This window comes from Ictalurus furcatus, chromosome 11, assembly GCF_023375685.1.
Source record: "Ictalurus furcatus strain D&B chromosome 11, Billie_1.0, whole genome shotgun sequence".
NCBI lineage: Eukaryota > Metazoa > Chordata > Actinopteri > Siluriformes > Ictaluridae > Ictalurus > Ictalurus furcatus.
The window spans coordinates 2,754,461-2,771,649 of NC_071265.1; the positions used below are offsets into that span (position 1 = coordinate 2,754,461).

Consider the following 17,189-nt stretch of genomic DNA (forward strand, 5'->3'; position numbering starts at 1 on the left):
GGTCACGGGGAAACCTGGAGCCTATACCAGGGAGCATCGGGCATGAGCCGGGGTACACCCTGGACAGGGTATCTAATTTCTGTCATTTGTCTCTATTTATCCTTGCACTTTTGCCCATTTATTCCTTTGGGACACTGGAGACTCCTTCCATAAATGTGAAATAAACATCACCTTATTGAAACCTTCACCATATCAATGATTACATGTACACACACACACACACACACACACACACTTGTCTTTGTTAATTTATTATTAGTCTTGATTTATGTACATGGATCGTCTGGAAGTCCCTGTGAACGAGCTGTTACTATAGAAATGATAACGTCCAATCAGAATCTGGAATTGAACAGCCCTGTGATGTAAAAGACTAATGATATACAGTATTAAGCTACACTTTTATTATTTTTTTGCTTTTGAAGCATGATCACACCTTATTAAACAAAATAACACAACAGAACATCTTTCTAAGTTTGCGATCGGAATTGATTTGGAATTTTCTGGAATTCAATGTATATATATATATATTGAACGCAAGGATGCACGTGATAGCCAGAAGACGAGGAAGTGGAGGATGAGGAGGACGAGGAGGAGGAGGAGGAGGAGAAGGAAACAAAATTGCCATGACAACCAGGCTGAAAACACACACTTCCACAGGCTAAAGCGCAGAATAGCGACCCATTCGAGTATGGCGCGGCTCACAAAACCTTTAATGTCATACACCAGCAAGTTGTCATTGTGCGTCCGACTTCAGACTGTGACTTCTACAAAGCCTCAAAGAGCAAATGGATTAGAATATCAGTGAAAAGATGACTGAATCAAAGCCAGTGGATTGTGGAGATTACCAGGACGAAAAAAAAAAGAGAAGGAAAACACAATCTCACAGTCGAATCTACAAAGTCATGACTTTCCATGGGATTGCTGATCATTAATTTCCCACATACCAAGATATTTTATTACAAGCTCCTCATATGACTTTCTGAAATCAGAAGAAATTTCATTTGATCGTGTAGTATCGCAGTATTTGAGCGGACCTTCATTACACGTTCAAAAGCGGGAGTTGACGTTAGGGCCGGGCGATATCAATACTGTGATAAATCATCACGATACGCGATACTGAGATATCGTTAGTATTGCGAAATCGCACTCGAAGTAAGAAGCTGATTTGAGGTCATTCTTTTCAAGTGTAAATTCTTTACAAACAAGACCTGCACAAGACGTAACACATTTCTTCCTTTAGCAAGGCTCATGTCCTTGTTTTGTCTGACTCTTATGAGCCCGGTGTTCTTTAGGCTTATAAACACTGACAGAACAAACGCTTTTGATCAGTTTGTTGACAAAACTGGTTTCAGAATGATTTGTTTACACTCCCTCTTAAAATGTGTAATTAGTGTAGAGCTTGCGTTAGGAGAGGACGTAAAAAAAAAAAAAAAAAAAAATAACAACAAGATGAGACAAAACAATTGGCTTGTTTTGGAGAAACGGCAGCTCTTGTGTCCTGAGAGTGACGTGAGAGTGGAATGGGATTTTTTTTTGTCATCTGAAACATTTCGGGTGGTCACTGTGGAGATGTGCGCTATTTCTCAGCGTTCGCCGGCCCCCCCACCCCACCCCTTCATTCACGCCTCCCCTTCTTCTCAGCGTAAAACAAAGGCAGGCGCCTGAAAGCGCTCTGAGGTAGGTAAATGTATTCAGTGACATCGGCCGGATGATTCTATTCTGCCGAGGCCCTGTAACATTTGTTTCCAGCCTTGTCTGAGGGCTGGGATGCCGTGTTGCGCCTTTTGTCCCACGTGCTCCTCACACAGGGCCGCAGTTAATGGTAGCCTTGTCCATGCCTACTGGAGCAGAAACTTTAGCTACTAGCCAGAACGGGGAGGTTGGCCTACCAGGGAGGCTAAAGAAGAAGAAGAAAAAAGTGCACGGCTGCCACACAGGTTGCTATGGGAGGACAGAAGACAGCATTCGGAAAAGCCCTCTTAAAAGGAAGTGGTGCGGGAAAAGAAAAGACCCCCCGCCTCCTCCTCGATCTTTCTGAATACACTGAAACTGCCCTCCCTACTCTTCTCCTTTTTTGTTTTTTTTGTCCCCATCCTCTATCTTACTCATCACCACATCTGGTCTGCCATCCGAGCCTCATAGTAAAGCTCTTTTCTAGCCGTCCTAATGGAGGCCGTCTTTTCCTGCTCCTCTACCCTGCTACGCTGACAATAGGGGGCCGGTGGAGCGATGGCGCGGTGGCTCGATGGCTCGCTAGCTCGATGGACCCCCACGCTGCCGCCTCTCTGAACTCTTCTCCTGACTCGAGAGGCACATTAACCAGAGTGGCTCATGTCTTTGTCTGGCCCTCAGGGTGGCTCAGCCGTACTCATCCACGGCTTCGCGCTAACACACGACGGGCCCGAGCTGAGCTTCTTCAACTTTCACTTGACTCGCTTAATCTGGCCCTTAACTTGAATATCATCATAAGCACTTCTTCAGGGAGTCGAGCTCCGTGGTTATATTCCCAAGAACTAACCATGGTTCCAAGAAAAACAACGTCCCGTCAGATAATATTCCGCAAAGAAAAATTCCATATCGCTCCGATGTGTGCAGAAAATGTGTTCGGAATTCAGTGACCTCGGGTTTTTCAAGAACTAGCACAACTTCCGATCCAAAAAAATCCCGTACATTTATGTAAATTAGCTCATCAGATCAGACCTACGGAGAGAGACTCGTTTTAAGGCTTGTTTAAAAAGGAAGAACGTTTTAATTGAATCCAAATGGTTAGATATGAAGCTTGCAGGACAAAGAAAGACCATGTTCAGTGACATGGGTATGTTCACGTTGCTTGTGCGGCACTGTGAATGAGACTGCATTCATTCATTCATTCATTCAGGATAGGGGTGTAAGCCTCACCGTATGATTATGATTCAACGATTCGATATTTAATATTTGATGAAGCCACTGAATCTGCTCCCATATGATACTATTTGATTTAGCTTTTGATCTTAGATGACAAACGTTTCAGAATCTGCCACAGGCCTACCTACCGTTACTTCACAGAGAAGGACTTAAATCACCTTGCTAGACTATTCAATTGTTTCAAAAAATATATACAAATATGTCATCATTTTATACTGACTTTATAATTGATTTGTGATTGTTGCCTCGATACATTTCAATCGTCGTCTTTTTCCAAATTGTGGAATTTTTTTTTTTTACACACCTGTTAAATGTTTCTGGTCTGAGTCATGGTGGTTTAAATGACTAATGTGTTTGAATTTTGGGAAATAGAACCAACTAACGGCTTGGCGTTTAGGACTTCGGGGTTGCGGGATCAAATCCCACCACCGCAGAGCTTGCATTTTCTCCACATGCTTTTGGGGGTTTCCCTTGCGTACTCCAGTTTCCTCCTCCAGTCCAAAGACATGCGCTGTAGGCTGATTGGCATTTCCAAATTGTCCGTAGTGCGTCCGGGGTGTCCCGCGCCTTGTGCCCTGAGTCCCCTGGGATAGGCTCCAGGCTCCCGACGACCCTGTGTAGGATAAGCGGTATAGAAAATGGATGGATGGAACCACCTAAGGCAAGTACAAGCAATAATAATACTGCTGTAGGAGAGGGTGGGAGTGGTTACATAGTGCCACTGCAAAGTAAAGCAAAAAACAACCACCTCAAAATATCTCATTTATAGCCTTAATCTAATCAGTAATTGTTAAGTAGCCAAAGGTAATTGTTGTCGTCGTTCAGCCATGTTAATCGCCATGTTGGATCGAATAGAGTAGTTGTGTCGTGTTGTGTAGTTCCCCTGGTTTCAGATCTACCCTAATTGTGGATTTGTGAACGATAACGTCTGCTTTATTAAAGCTCCAAAGGACAAGTACTAATTTGTGTATGTAGTTATTTACAAAGCATAGCTGTGTAATGACATCACATGCAAATCGAGGGCCGGGAACAACACGTGAATAAGCTTTTCGTATGCGCTTAGTCTTCGAAAGTTTGAAAGAGTGAAACCGAAATTTGATAGGCTCCGCCCCGTTTCACACTTCTGGGTAGAAATGCTTCATATCACATATTCGTTTCAGCAAGCACACAGAACGGACAGAAGTGCTGAAAGACCCGGTTCTCCATAGACCTATTTAGTATATCCGCTTGGACGATTTTCGCGGGTGTTTCAAATTCTCACGTGATTTTACACGTGTAACTCTCCAGTAAATCCGAGACTTGATGTAGGGCCGAATAAAAAGCTATGACCTTGTATTAAGATCCACTGATATGAGCCAAATAACGCTCTCAAACATAAGCGTGTGTGTTTTGGCCCTTTGTTGTTGGTCACACGTCATATGCTGTTTATCATGGAGCGATAGAAGTGCGAGAGAAGACGATCGCAATCGGTTTCATTGGAAAATAAAAGAAAATAATGAAAATCTACAAAATAAATTCTTGAATGGATTACGCAAGCATCAATGGGAGTGGAAATGAAGGTCCAGGGAGGCCCGGGTACCATCGCTAATGCGCTCTGTTTTTTGTTTGTGGGTTCTTTCTCACTCACACTCACACACACACACACACACACACACACACACACACACACACACTACATGAGGCAGCTTTATGGGATATGTATTAAGGGATTAAAGGCTCTCTGTGGTCTCCAGAAAAGCACACACAGCACGACTGCTCCGTTTATGACACTTAGATACGCTACGAATGAGGGAAGGGTGAAAAGAGGAGAGGACGGGAAATGAGACGCTGAGACACTGAGACCTCGACCGCCCGGTGTCCAAAAATGAAGTGAGTTCACTGCCTAATCCACGGAGATTAAAGATGGACTATCATCAAAAGGAATTTGAGAAAACTTGCTAAGAGGCTGAGAGCAGCATCCAGACATTATGTCATATTTATAGCACAGTGTTGATGAGTTCTGGATTTTGATTGGTCAGAAGGTGTTGATTCATTTTCTACAACAGCAGCTCTGACAGTAGTGTAGTATGTAGTATGGCGCGGCTGTGGATCAGGTGGTAGAGCGGGTTGTCCACTAATCGTAGGGTCGGCGGTTCGATTCCCGGCCCACGTGACTCCACATACCGAAGTGTCCTCGGGTGAGACGCTGGACCCCGATTTGCTTCCGATGGCAGCTCTGCTACCACTGGTGTGAGTGCAGACCATTTACCATGTGTAAGTCACAACAGGAACTAATTTGCTTCATGGACGTTCCATCCATCCATTTTCTATACCGCTTATCCTTCAGGGTCGCAGGGAACCTGGAGCCGATCCCAGGGAGCATCGGGCACAAAGCGGGGTACACACGGGACGGGGTGCCAATCCATCGCAAGGCACACTCACACACCCTGCCATGTTTTATTCCTTGCTTTTGACCTACAGACTAGTCTCCATTATATTCCTGTAGTATATTAGACTGAACAGGGGACCGGGTGCATCAGTACTATCGAGTCTGCGCTTCATTAAGAAGATGGTCTTTCTTCTGATAATCAACTGCGCTAATACACTTCACTACACACATCTTCAACACATAGCAGTGCATGCTCTCATGCTTCCTCACAGTTAGCTATGTTATGGGACAACTGGGAAGCTTATCATGGCAAGCAAGCTCGAATACTCTGTTGTTTTTGCGTTGGCTGTTACCGTACTGTACAAATGCTCCAGTACTGCAGGTGGCGCTGTTAAAAAAAAATCACGATCGTTTCCACGGATACAGGAAGGACGCTGCAGCTTCTCAAAATGATCCATCTCGGAATGAATCTTGGAAACTTGGGCATGCCTGGTTTGCTCAGCGGTTACGTCTTGTACATATCGTTCGTCCTGGGTTTTATTATGCTGGGTTTTAGCTACTCCAGTGCCCTACAGTCCACATCCTTTCTATCACACGCCTTGTTGTGTTACATGGAGGCTTGTTTCTACCCGGTAGCTTGTTTTCATGGTAGCATGGCTGAGTGTGTAAGGTGATCCTGAGTTGTCCTGCTTGGTTTCATGGTCAAAAGTCCTTGAGGGCAGCCAAGCTTTTTCTTCCTACCCTTCAGGATTTAGAGAGGTGCTTCTCAGAGACGGTTCAAAGACCTTCTGCTGACATGGCACTACATTTTACATTTGGTCTTAAACTATGTAATCTTTGTGTGTAAGCATCATCCGTTCGGTCTTTCATAATAGCAATATTTACATAGTCCAGCACTTTTAAGAAAGCGGTTCTTCAAGGGTTCCTTACTGGTTTATTGGATAAAATTCATGGTTTTTAACTTCCAAAACCCGTTCTACTTGGTTCTACTTGATCTCTTGTAAGGATCTACACAGAACCTTTAAGGGTTTCTCCAGATAGACAATTGAAGAACTTTTAAGGTGTACAGTGTACAGTCTTCTACTGACTGTACATTCTAATGACTCGAGTCGGGACAAAAACATTTTAGATTCCCAAACATTAGCTTTCCAGCACAAAATGAAAATGTTATAGTAAAATGTGTGTGTGTCAGTAATGGAAGCAGCGTATTAAGTGGTCAGAGAGACTTTTCAGACGAAAGACATAATGAAGGCTGCCGGATTTTGCTGAAAAAAATAAGAAGCGGGTGCGACAGTCAAAGTTCTCCAGAAGGACCGCGACTGGTTCGGCAAGATGCTCATTAAACCCTACAGCTCATCTCCTTATAAAACTGCACTAATTCTAACTGAGACTACTATATTTATTTATTTATTTATTTATTTATTTATTTATTTATTAAAGCAAAGCGTCGTCACACCAAACATCGCCTTTGTTTCATTTCTTACTCTTTACTTCATTTATTTTTTTCAAATGGAGAAACATTTTTTTTTTTCATTATCTTTGAAGGATTCTTTGCTCTACAGCATTTTTTTTTTTGCATGTGCCTAAGACTTTTTTTTTTTTGCACAGTACTTTAGCTCTATAGACTGTCATGAAGCAGGTATAACTTATAAGATTCTCAGCAACATATCCAGCCGTGTTTATTCTTTTCAGACGTCTATTAGACTATTAATAATGCACTCTCTTTACAATTAAAAGTGGCAGAAAAAAAGTTCTTTAGAAAAAAACTTTCAACCACAAACATCCTTTCACATAATAATAATAATAATAATAATAATAATAATAATAACATTTATGACAGTGTTTAGCTTTCTGTGACGCTCAGGTGAGCCGGAATGGAACGTTCTGCTACGCTGGAGTTTTCTGCACAATGAGGAAACAAAATGGTGGTCAACGCATCGCAGGAACAATGAGTTTGAAACGTACGAGCCAATCGTTTTTTTTTTTACATCCTCATTGTGTCTAAATGTGTTTATTATTATTATACGCCGTAGCTAACTTGCTGGCTTGGTGTTCAGGTTAGCTAGCTAGATAGTCCACTCTCAGAAATAAAGGTATCTATACTTGATGGTACCATCGAGGAAGCCTGTTTCATATGATTTAATACGTATCGTTTACTGGGTCTTTCAGTTTAAGTAGCTTTAGTTAGCTTTGAGACGAATCAGTCCTTAAAGTCCAGTTAGGTTCCTTAAAGTTTTCCAGGTACGTTATGTACGCTGAAGGTACAAAACATGTGGCGTATTTGGTACCTTCATTTTTGAGTGTGTACCAAACATCTTTTCAGCACCTGTACACTCTAATGATTTATTTATATAATCACACTATCCAGAAGAGATTCGCTTTGGAGTCTGGTTCCTCTCAAGGTTTCTTCTTCATGCCGTCCCAGAAAGGTTTTTTTTTTTCCCCCCTCAGAAACGTCACTTGTTTATCACGGTTCTAAATCTACACCCGGATTTTTTTTTTCTCTCCATGTGTTGTCTATTGTTAAAAGCACTGTACTGATAACATTGAAGAATCGCAAACTGCAGATTAGAATATATATCTAATAAGAAAAAAACCTGAGTTTGCTTGAATTGGGCATGGGTCTGTGATTTCAATGTTTTGCCCAAACTCACCACAAGAGGGAGCTGTCTCTTTAAGGCTCAATACAATGTAGAAAGTGCAACTACATATAGGAAACTCGAGTACTTTACTGAACTTAATTTACAACAGAGAAGTAGGAGGGAAACATGTTCCTGTGGTTTTTGGTGTTCTCAACTGGGTGTTTTTTTTGTTTTCTTCTGAGGATAAATCCAGTGGCTCCATCACCAGCCAGACACGTGACTCTCTGAACTAGTTTCATACAAACCAGATTAATGACTAAGAACTTGGGTAATGAGTCATAAAATGGTGGGAAATGTCTGAAAAGTATAGTTCAGTTCGATTAAAAACACATTTATTCTATAGCTGTCATTTTGAACGAGTCAAATCTTAAGGTATTTTGTGTTGAAACGCAAACTATAGACACACGTACACACTGTCTTCTTTTCATTCGAACAATGAAACAACAACAATTGAACGATGATACGAATAGTCACATGACCACAGTCGTTGACGTCCAGCTTGTACCCTAAGCCGTTTTTGTTGTTGTTGTTGTTGTTGTTGTTGTTTTTTAGATTTCTGAGCTATAAAGAAGGAAATCAAACATTGTAAGACATATACAGCAGCCATATTTGGTACATCCAGTCTTTAAATGGTCTATTGATGATATGTTAATGAGATTGTCCTTCAGCGTTTATATCACGTTCACAGGCGATGGAAACGTGTCAGAGGTCACAGCTGTGAGCACCGGGATAACAGTGTCCTATTGTAAGATGGAAACGAGGGTGAAGGAAAGTTTAAGTCTTCACACTTTTTTTTTTTTTTTTTTTTTTTTGGAAAACTTTAAATAATTGAAACGATTGAATTTTACGGCTCAAATTCTTCGGGAAACGGAACGACGGGTGCGCGTTTCGGCTCTCGAGCTCCCCGTGTGTGGATTAAATTCGATGTCGTCGAGTGGGATCTGTGTGCTTGATAGCTGACCTGTAAATTTTATGTTCCTTTTATTTATTTATTTATTTATGTTTGTTGATGAATGTACTGTGTAATGAACGTCGTGTTGTTTCTCTGTCTTAAATTCTGTGCGTGACGATCATCGATCTCGTCAGTGCGACAGTAATTACCACAGCATTTAGGCAAGGATTCACAAAACAAAAACAACCACAAAGGACATGAACGTATTACGGGCGAATTGTGAGGCTCTGTTATAGTTAATGTTAACTAACGTATAGTAAATGTTAAACGCAAATCGATCCCGGGCCTTAATGAGATGAGAGCTGCATGTGGCGCTACTCCTGTTGACTCAGATGTGCAGAGTAAACAGGACGGGCCTTTTCTCTGACGGAGCTCCACCGCCGTGGGCTACGCATGCAGAGGATTAGGCTAATACCGACCTGTGAGCTGGGCGGAGCAGCAAGACTCCCTCTGACTGATCAGAGCTCAGGTCAGGAGGGGGAGGGACGCGCCGTGGAAGAAGTTCCCTCCAAAAAGAAGAGAGAGAGAGAGAGAGAGAGAGCAGTCAGGCTTGGATCAGCTTCTTGTTGACAAGAGATAATCCCGTTTGTCACGTCACTCTAGGGCATAGGTCTGGGCAAGGCCAGAGAGATCAAGGCTAAAGTATTGTCCTCCGGGGTCACATGTCTTCACCTGAGCCCGGAGCTCGAGCTGTGAGCAATCCTCACGCACTAAACCAGGGTTTTTACTTTTACTTTACCTTAAAGCAGGGTTTTCCGGGAGGCAGGGATGACGGATTTTAGGTCTCTAACCGCAGCTGCGATGTGTTTTGAGATTAGCAGATCTTTCAAACAGGATCTTGTTCTCTGTCTGGCATTCTCTTATATATGTGGAAAAAGGTTTGAACAACAAAGGTTTGATAAGATCTGTTAAACAAACAAAAAACCTAGACACACCCCCTTCTGCCACTGGACATGCATATTTTAAAGAAAATATGCTGTTATGCGGTTGAGGCGGGGGGAGGTGGGGGTGCATTTATTTCTGTCTGCTGGTTTGGTTTGCATCCATGTGTTCCGTTTGGAATAGAACGTTCATGTGGATAATCACCTCCATTCTACGATGAAACATTTCTATCCTGATGGGTGGGTGTGGTCTTTTCCAGGATGACTCCGCCCCCATGCACAGAGCACACCGAAGTCTCAGTGAATGCGTTTATGAGGATGAAAATGATATGAATCGTGATCAGTGGTTCTGTGGCCTTGAAACTCAGCGGATCGGAACCTAATTGAACACCTGTAGGAGCAACATCGCTCAACAAAATAGCATCTGAGGGAACATGTTTTGGAAGTGAAATATGCCGCTCAATTTCGGCGTGCAGGATCGACGCTATTCAAGCTGTTCTGGAGGCTCGTGGTGGCCTAAAAACCTCCTGATAGATTCCAGCTAACAGATTCTCTTGGCATGGTGTGTGTGTGTGTGTGTGTGTGTCTGGTGAGGAAGCATGCTAGAGTTTAAGGACGGCGCCAAAGGTGGAGGCGAGGTGATAGGGTAAAACACTTAGCCTCCTCATCTCTCACCTCTTGACTTGTTCGCTCGAGGCTTGGTAACCACACTCGTTCTCCTTTTCCCATGACAGCATCGTGTGCCACGCGTGGGTGCACCCATCGCATCTCTCGAGCCGTCTGGCCTGGCAAAGGGCACCCAGCCTAGTTCCTGGGAAGCGCCCACATAACGCCACTGTCTGTCGCGCCAAAGCGAGTCAGCCTCCGCGCCCAGACGGAGCCTCTGGCACGGGCCCTCATCCCGTTTCCTCACTCCTCTCTCCTTCCCTGACACAGAGAAACGTTTGGACGCAGTTTCTAAATCATTCTCTTTTATGCACGGCTTTGGACTCTAACCAAGGGTGTGCCATTGCAAAATGGGAGCTGAGGAATAAAAAATGGAAGTGCAAATTGCCAAGTGCTTTGTGGCGAGCCCTGATCGTAAGCAGCAGTCGCACGCACTCCGTGCCGTTGCGCATAACCCCGCTAGCACCTCTGTAATTGCCTGCTTATGGGCCAGATATGTAATTTAGACCTGCATTCAAATGGTTCTGAGGTGATGACAGGCCATTTGCACCAAGATTAAAAGCCCCTCCATTTCTTTTGGACCTAATCATATGTGCTCATGAACGTCCTCTGGTTGAAAAAAAAAAAAAAAGGCATTAAAACACAGTCCAAGTTTCTGGTGTTTGTGGTCCGACGTCAGATGTGCTGCAAGGATTCTTTATGTGCAGGAAATTGCACTCTTGGAAACACGCTCGCTCGAGATGGCCAAAAAAACTCAGCGTTGTTTATGCGGCCCTGACTGCAGCAAGCTGTTTTATCCCACAGAGCCGTCGAATGCTCGAATCTGATTGGTCAGAAGGTGTTGGTTTATTTTCTAATACAGCAGCTCTGACCGTCGTCCAGCTGCAAATCACAGGTTTATATTAATGCGCTCGTTCTAATACGTTACCGTTTCTAAGAACTAACGGAAGGATCGGTAATGGTGGACGTTCCACGTAAATGGATTACAGACGCGTGCAATCGTCGATCTGGCGAAGTTTTCTGTAAGGAGATGTTTATTTAACATTTATGGAAGGAGTCTCCAGTGTCAGCGCTTTGCCACTGTCAAAGGTGGAGCTGTAACTCTTCAAGACGGCTGGCCAGTGAGGCAAGGACGTGAAGAACTTGTTTAGCGGATATTCCACAGCATTAAATGTAACTATAAGTGGATAAAAAAAAAAGTACGATGTATCATTCTATAATGAATAAAAATAGTTAGTGCACTGGTATAAGAGCAATAAAAACATTTCAGAAGTTGTTGTTAGAGGAAAATAATCAACTAACCCTAACCCTAACTGTGCTATAACTCCGCTTTGTGTGGTTGATTATTTTCCTATAACAGGATCGCCCCATCGTGTTGTATCCCTTCTTAGGTGATGTCATTTGTGATATCAGAATTGTAGCTTTTTTGCTGTAACGCCTCGACATCTGTCTGCAGATCTTTTGTTTTTCGGCTCAGAAGCTCAGAAGGGATTACCTTTGGGGATTCAAACACAAAAGCCGTGAGAAAGACACAGGAATGAGTCGTGTGTGTGTGTGTGTGTGTGTGTGAGAACATGCAGGTGTGTGTAGGCGTTATGACCCCCAGAATTCACCCACTCAGCATGCTGGACTGGGCCGAGGAGAGCCGAGGAGGAAGGGATGCAGGGAGACTGAGAACAATGACCCCATCCTGCTTCTCTCCGTGGGTGCGGGTGTGGGTGGGAGGCACTTATTCGCAATTCAGCCCACGCAAAGACCCCCCAAGCCACCCACACATTCTGGAGATGCTTACCTGCCCAGGGACTCTCTCACCCCATCTGTCCAGTTTAGGCAGAAATTGTTAGCTGTGGGTCAGGGAGAAAACTGAGAGCGTAGCAGGAAGTAACTAACTAAGGAAGGCAGGAAGGAAGGAAAGATAGTGAGTGGATGTAAAACCGTTTCAAATGATTTTTAATGAGATGGTCAGTTCAAGGCCGGGCCTTGGACTGTAAAACTGTAAAAGTCGATGTAATTCGCTGTAGTTTTGCTCCAGCATGCTTTTCTCTCCTTCTCCTTCTCATTCTCATTGCAGCATCTGGTTATGAGAGGCATAAATATTGGACCCAGTAGCACATCAGCTGCTAATCAGGTTCCAGGAACTGGAAAATTTGGCAAAAAAATTTGTGCTTTTCTGTCATGGAGCGAAGGAACGAAGGAAGGAGGGAGGGAGGGAGGGAACTATCGAGTGGCGGATCATTTCAACACTTGGAGCTGTGTAAACTGTGAGTCAGAGCTCAGCTGTGGGAAAGATGTCCATCTGACAATAAGCAGCTCTAACTCAGTCTCAGTGCTCACAATGCAGTGCTGGACCCTTCCCATGATTCCTCATGAGTGGAGGAGAGAGGGAGAGAGGGAGAGAGAGAGAGAGAGAGAGAGAGAGAGAGAGAGAGAGAGACTTTGGGCTTTTTTGGCAGGGAGTCACTGAGAGAAAGAATGACAGAGAGAGAGACAGGGTGAGACAGAGGGAAACTGAGAGAAAGACAGAGAGAGAGACAGAAAAAAGAAACAGAGAGAGAGTGATAGGGAGAGAGACAGAGAAAGAGACAGACTGACAGAAAGAGAGTGAACGACAGACAGACAGAGAGAATGACAGAGACAGAAAGAGAGAGACAGACTGAGGCAAAGTGAGAGAGATGGAGAGAGAGAAAGAGACTCATGCAGAGAGAAAGACAGAGACAGAAAGAGAGAGACAGACTGAGGTAAAGTGAGAAAGACGGAGAGAGAGAAAGAGACTTATGCAGAGAGAAAGACAGACAGAAAGAGAGAGACAGACTGAGGTAAAGTGAGAAAGACAGAGAGAGAGAGAAAGAGACTTATGCAGAGAGAAAGACAGACAGAAAGAGAGAGACAGACTGAGGTAAAGTGAGAAAGACGGAGAGAGAGAAACAGACTTCGACAGAGAGAAAGACAGAGACAGAGAGAGAGAGACAGACTGAGATAAAGTGAGAAAGACGGAGAGAGAGAAAGAGACTTATGCAGAGAGAAAGACAGAGACAGAAAGAGAGAGACAGACTGAGGTAAAGTGAGAAAGACGGAGAGAGAGAAACAGACTTCGACAGAGAGAAAGACAGAGACAGAAAGAGAGAGACAGACAGAAAAAGTGAGAGAGATGGAGAGAGAGAAAGAGACTTATGCAGAGAGAAAGACAGAGACAGAAAGAGAGAGACAGACTGAGGTAAAGTGAGAAAGACGGAGAGAGAGAAAGAGACTTCGATAGAGAGAAAGACAGACAGAAAGAGAGAGACAGACTGAGGTAAAGTGAGAAAGACGGAGAGAGAGAAAGAGACTTATGCAGAGAGAAAGACAGAGACAGAAAGAGAGAGACAGACTGAGGTAAAGTGAGAAAGACGGAGAGAGAGAAACAGACTTCGACAGAGAGAAAGACAGAGACAGAAAGAGAGAGACAGACTGAGGTAAAGTGAGAGAGAAACAGACTTTGACAGAGAGAGAGAAAGACAGAGACAGAGAGAGGAATGAGAGACACTCTAAGAGAGAGAAAGACAAGAAAGAGAGAGGCAGGGAGCAAAAGACAGAGAGACAGACAACAGAAAACTGAGAAAGAAAGACAGAAAGAGAGATATATTGTAGACGCCTGCAGCTGCACAGACTGCTGTTTATTTTGTTAATACAAACCCAAATAATTCCTGTCAGGATCTGTTCCCACTCCCAGCGCTTTTACATTACTAACGGAAGTGTGTTATACAGGAGCAGTGTGTTGTGTAGAAGCAGTGTGTTGTATAGAATCATTGTGTTGTGTAGAAGCAGTGTGTTATACAGAATCAGTGTGTTGTATAGAATCAGTGTGTTGTGTAGAATCAGTGTGTTGTATAGAATCAGTGTGTTGTATAGAATCAGTGTGTTGTGTAGAATCAGTGTGTTGTATAGAATCAGTGTGTTGTGTAGAAGCAGTGTGTTATACAGAATCATTGTGTTGTGTAGAAGCAGTGTGTTGTACAGAATCAGTGTGTTGTATAGAATCAGTGTGTTGTGTAGAATCAGTGTGTTGTATAGAATCAGTGTGTTGTGTAGAAGCAGTGTGTTGTATAGAATCATTGTGTTGTGTAGAATCAGTGTGTTGTGTAGAATCAGTGTGTTGTACAGAATCAGTGTGTTGTATAGAATCAGTGTGTTGTGTAGAATCAGTGTGTTGTACAGAATCAGTGTGTTGTATAGAATCAGTGTGTTGTGTAGAAGCAGTGTGTTGTACAGAAGCAGTGTGTTGTGTAGAAGCAGTGTGTTGTGTAGACGCAGTGTGTTGTATAGAATCAGTGTGTTGTGTAGAAGCAGTGTGTTGTACAGAAGCAGTGTGTTGTGTAGAAGCAGTGTGTTGTGTAGACGCAGTGTGTTGTACAGAATCAGTGTGTTGTGTAGACGCAGTGTGTTGTACAGAATCAGTGTGTTATACAGAAGCAGTGTGTTGTGTAGATGCAGTGTGTTGTACAGAATCAGTGTTATACAGAAGCAGTGTGTTGTGTAGATGCAGTGTGTTGTACAGAATCAGTGTGTTATACAGAAGCAGTGTGTTGTGTAGATACAGTGTGTTGTATAGAATCAGTGTGTTGTGTAGAAGCAGTGTGTTGTATAGAATCATTGTGTTGTGTAGAAGCAGTGTGTTGTACAGAATCAGTGTGTTGTATAGAATCAGTGTGTTGTGTAGAATCAGTGTGTTGTATAGAATCAGTGTGTTGTGTAGAAGCAGTGTGTTGTATAGAATCATTGTGTTGTGTAGAATCAGTGTGTTGTGTAGAATCAGTGTGTTGTACAGAATCAGTGTGTTGTATAGAATCAGTGTGTTGTGTAGAATCAGTGTGTTGTACAGAATCAGTGTGTTGTATAGAATCAGTGTGTTGTGTAGAAGCAGTGTGTTGTACAGAAGCAGTGTGTTGTGTAGACGCAGTGTGTTGTATAGAATCAGTGTGTTGTGTAGAAGCAGTGTGTTGTACAGAAGCAGTGTGTTGTGTAGAAGCAGTGTGTTGTGTAGACGCAGTGTGTTGTACAGAATCAGTGTGTTGTGTAGACGCAGTGTGTTGTACAGAATCAGTGTGTTATACAGAAGCAGTGTGTTGTGTAGATGCAGTGTGTTGTACAGAATCAGTGTTATACAGAAGCAGTGTGTTGTGTAGATGCAGTGTGTTGTACAGAATCAGTGTGTTATACAGAAGCAGTGTGTTGTGTAGATACAGTGTGTTGTATAGAATCATTGTGTTGTGTAGAAGCAGTGCGTTGTACAGAATCAGTGTGTTGTACAGAATCAGTGTGTTATACAGAAGCAGTGTGTTGTGTAGAAGCAGTGTGTTGTATAGAATCATTGTGTTGTGTAGAAGCAGTGCGTTGTACAGAAGCAGTGTGTTGTATAGAATCAGTGTGTTATACAGAAGCAGTGTGTTGTGTAGAAGCAGTGTGTTGTATAGAATCAGTGTGTTATACAGAAGCAGTGTGTTGTGTAGAATCAATGTGTTGTGTAGAATCAGTGTGTTATACAGAAGCAGTGTGTTGTGTAGAAGCAGTGTGTTGTATAGAATCAGTGTGTTATACAGATGCAGTGTGTTGTATAGAATCAGTGTGTTATACAGAAGCAGTGTGTTGTGTAGAAGCAGTGTGTTGTATAGAATCAGTGTGTTGTACAGAATCAGTGTGTTATACAGAAGCAGTGTGTTGTATAGAATCAGTGTGTTATACAGAAGCAGTGTGTTGTGTAGAATCAGTGTGTTGTGTAGAAGCAGTGTGTTGTATAGAATCAGTGTGTTGTACAGAATCAGTGTGTTATACAGAAGCAGTGTGTTGTGTAGAAGCAGTGTGTTGTACAGAGGCGGGAGCTCTGACTGAACCAGCTGCTCTTCTGGAAAGTGATGTATTAAAGCCAGAACTGCTGGACAACACTGTGTTGTGTGTTGTGTGTTGTGTGTTACTTACTCACATCTAAACACGTGGTTCTCACACACCCTGATGACCTCACACACTTCCCTGCTGTATCATTCCTCAACCACTGCCTCCATACACTAAATCTACTAATGTTTCATATTTCCCATGAATTGATCAATGGATACACACACACACACACACACACACACACACACACACACACACGTTTCACGTTCAGCTCATTATTCGATTCCTTGATTTCTTGATTCAATTCCGAATCAATTTGATTCCCGTCAATACATCAAACATTGAATCGATTCAATGAGTCAAGCTTCTTAAATCGCAGAAATATATAAAGCATTTCAAGCATTTTTAAAAGACTTCCACTAGCACTTATCAGGCGTATGATCAGTTATGGATTTTATTTTTAAACCTTAGCATCGGTATCGTTTACATTCTTTTCATCCCCGTGCATTATGAGGCGTTTTAACGGATGAATCAGGAAAACAAATGAATCACAACACTCCTGCTTTTTCTTCTTTCTTTCTTCTTGTCAAGGCTTATGTGACCTGGACTGTATTCCTGCCTTTGTTTATTCTAGATTGCATAAAAGACAGATCAGAACGTGTTATGACACATTAATAAGGCATCATACAGCTTATTAATTCATGCTCAATAATTTGTATGACAAGTTTTAAGTGTTCATTGCACAACTAATCATACAACAATGACTCATTTTCACCTAGCAGGTGACTAGATATGTAGCCTACAGCTTGTAAAGACTAATACACAGTGAGTAAATCTTTTTAGACGCTAATTTCTGCTTTATTGTGCAAATAACAGGGCCTTAATGAACCCCTTCTATGTGTTCCTTA

At 42.8% G+C, this 17,189-nt stretch overlaps 1 long non-coding RNA gene across 1 annotated transcript; it reads right to left on the reverse strand.

The window, feature by feature from the left end:
- Positions 1–11,348: 11,348 nt before the first annotated feature.
- On the reverse strand, positions 11,349–16,626 carry LOC128615161 (uncharacterized). The gene is made up of 3 exons (XR_008387153.1): positions 16,370–16,626; positions 11,716–11,908; positions 11,349–11,590 (listed from the first exon to the last, which is right to left on the reverse strand). It is a non-coding gene; the product is annotated as an uncharacterized LOC128615161 (long non-coding RNA).
- Positions 16,627–17,189: the final 563 nt, after the last annotated feature.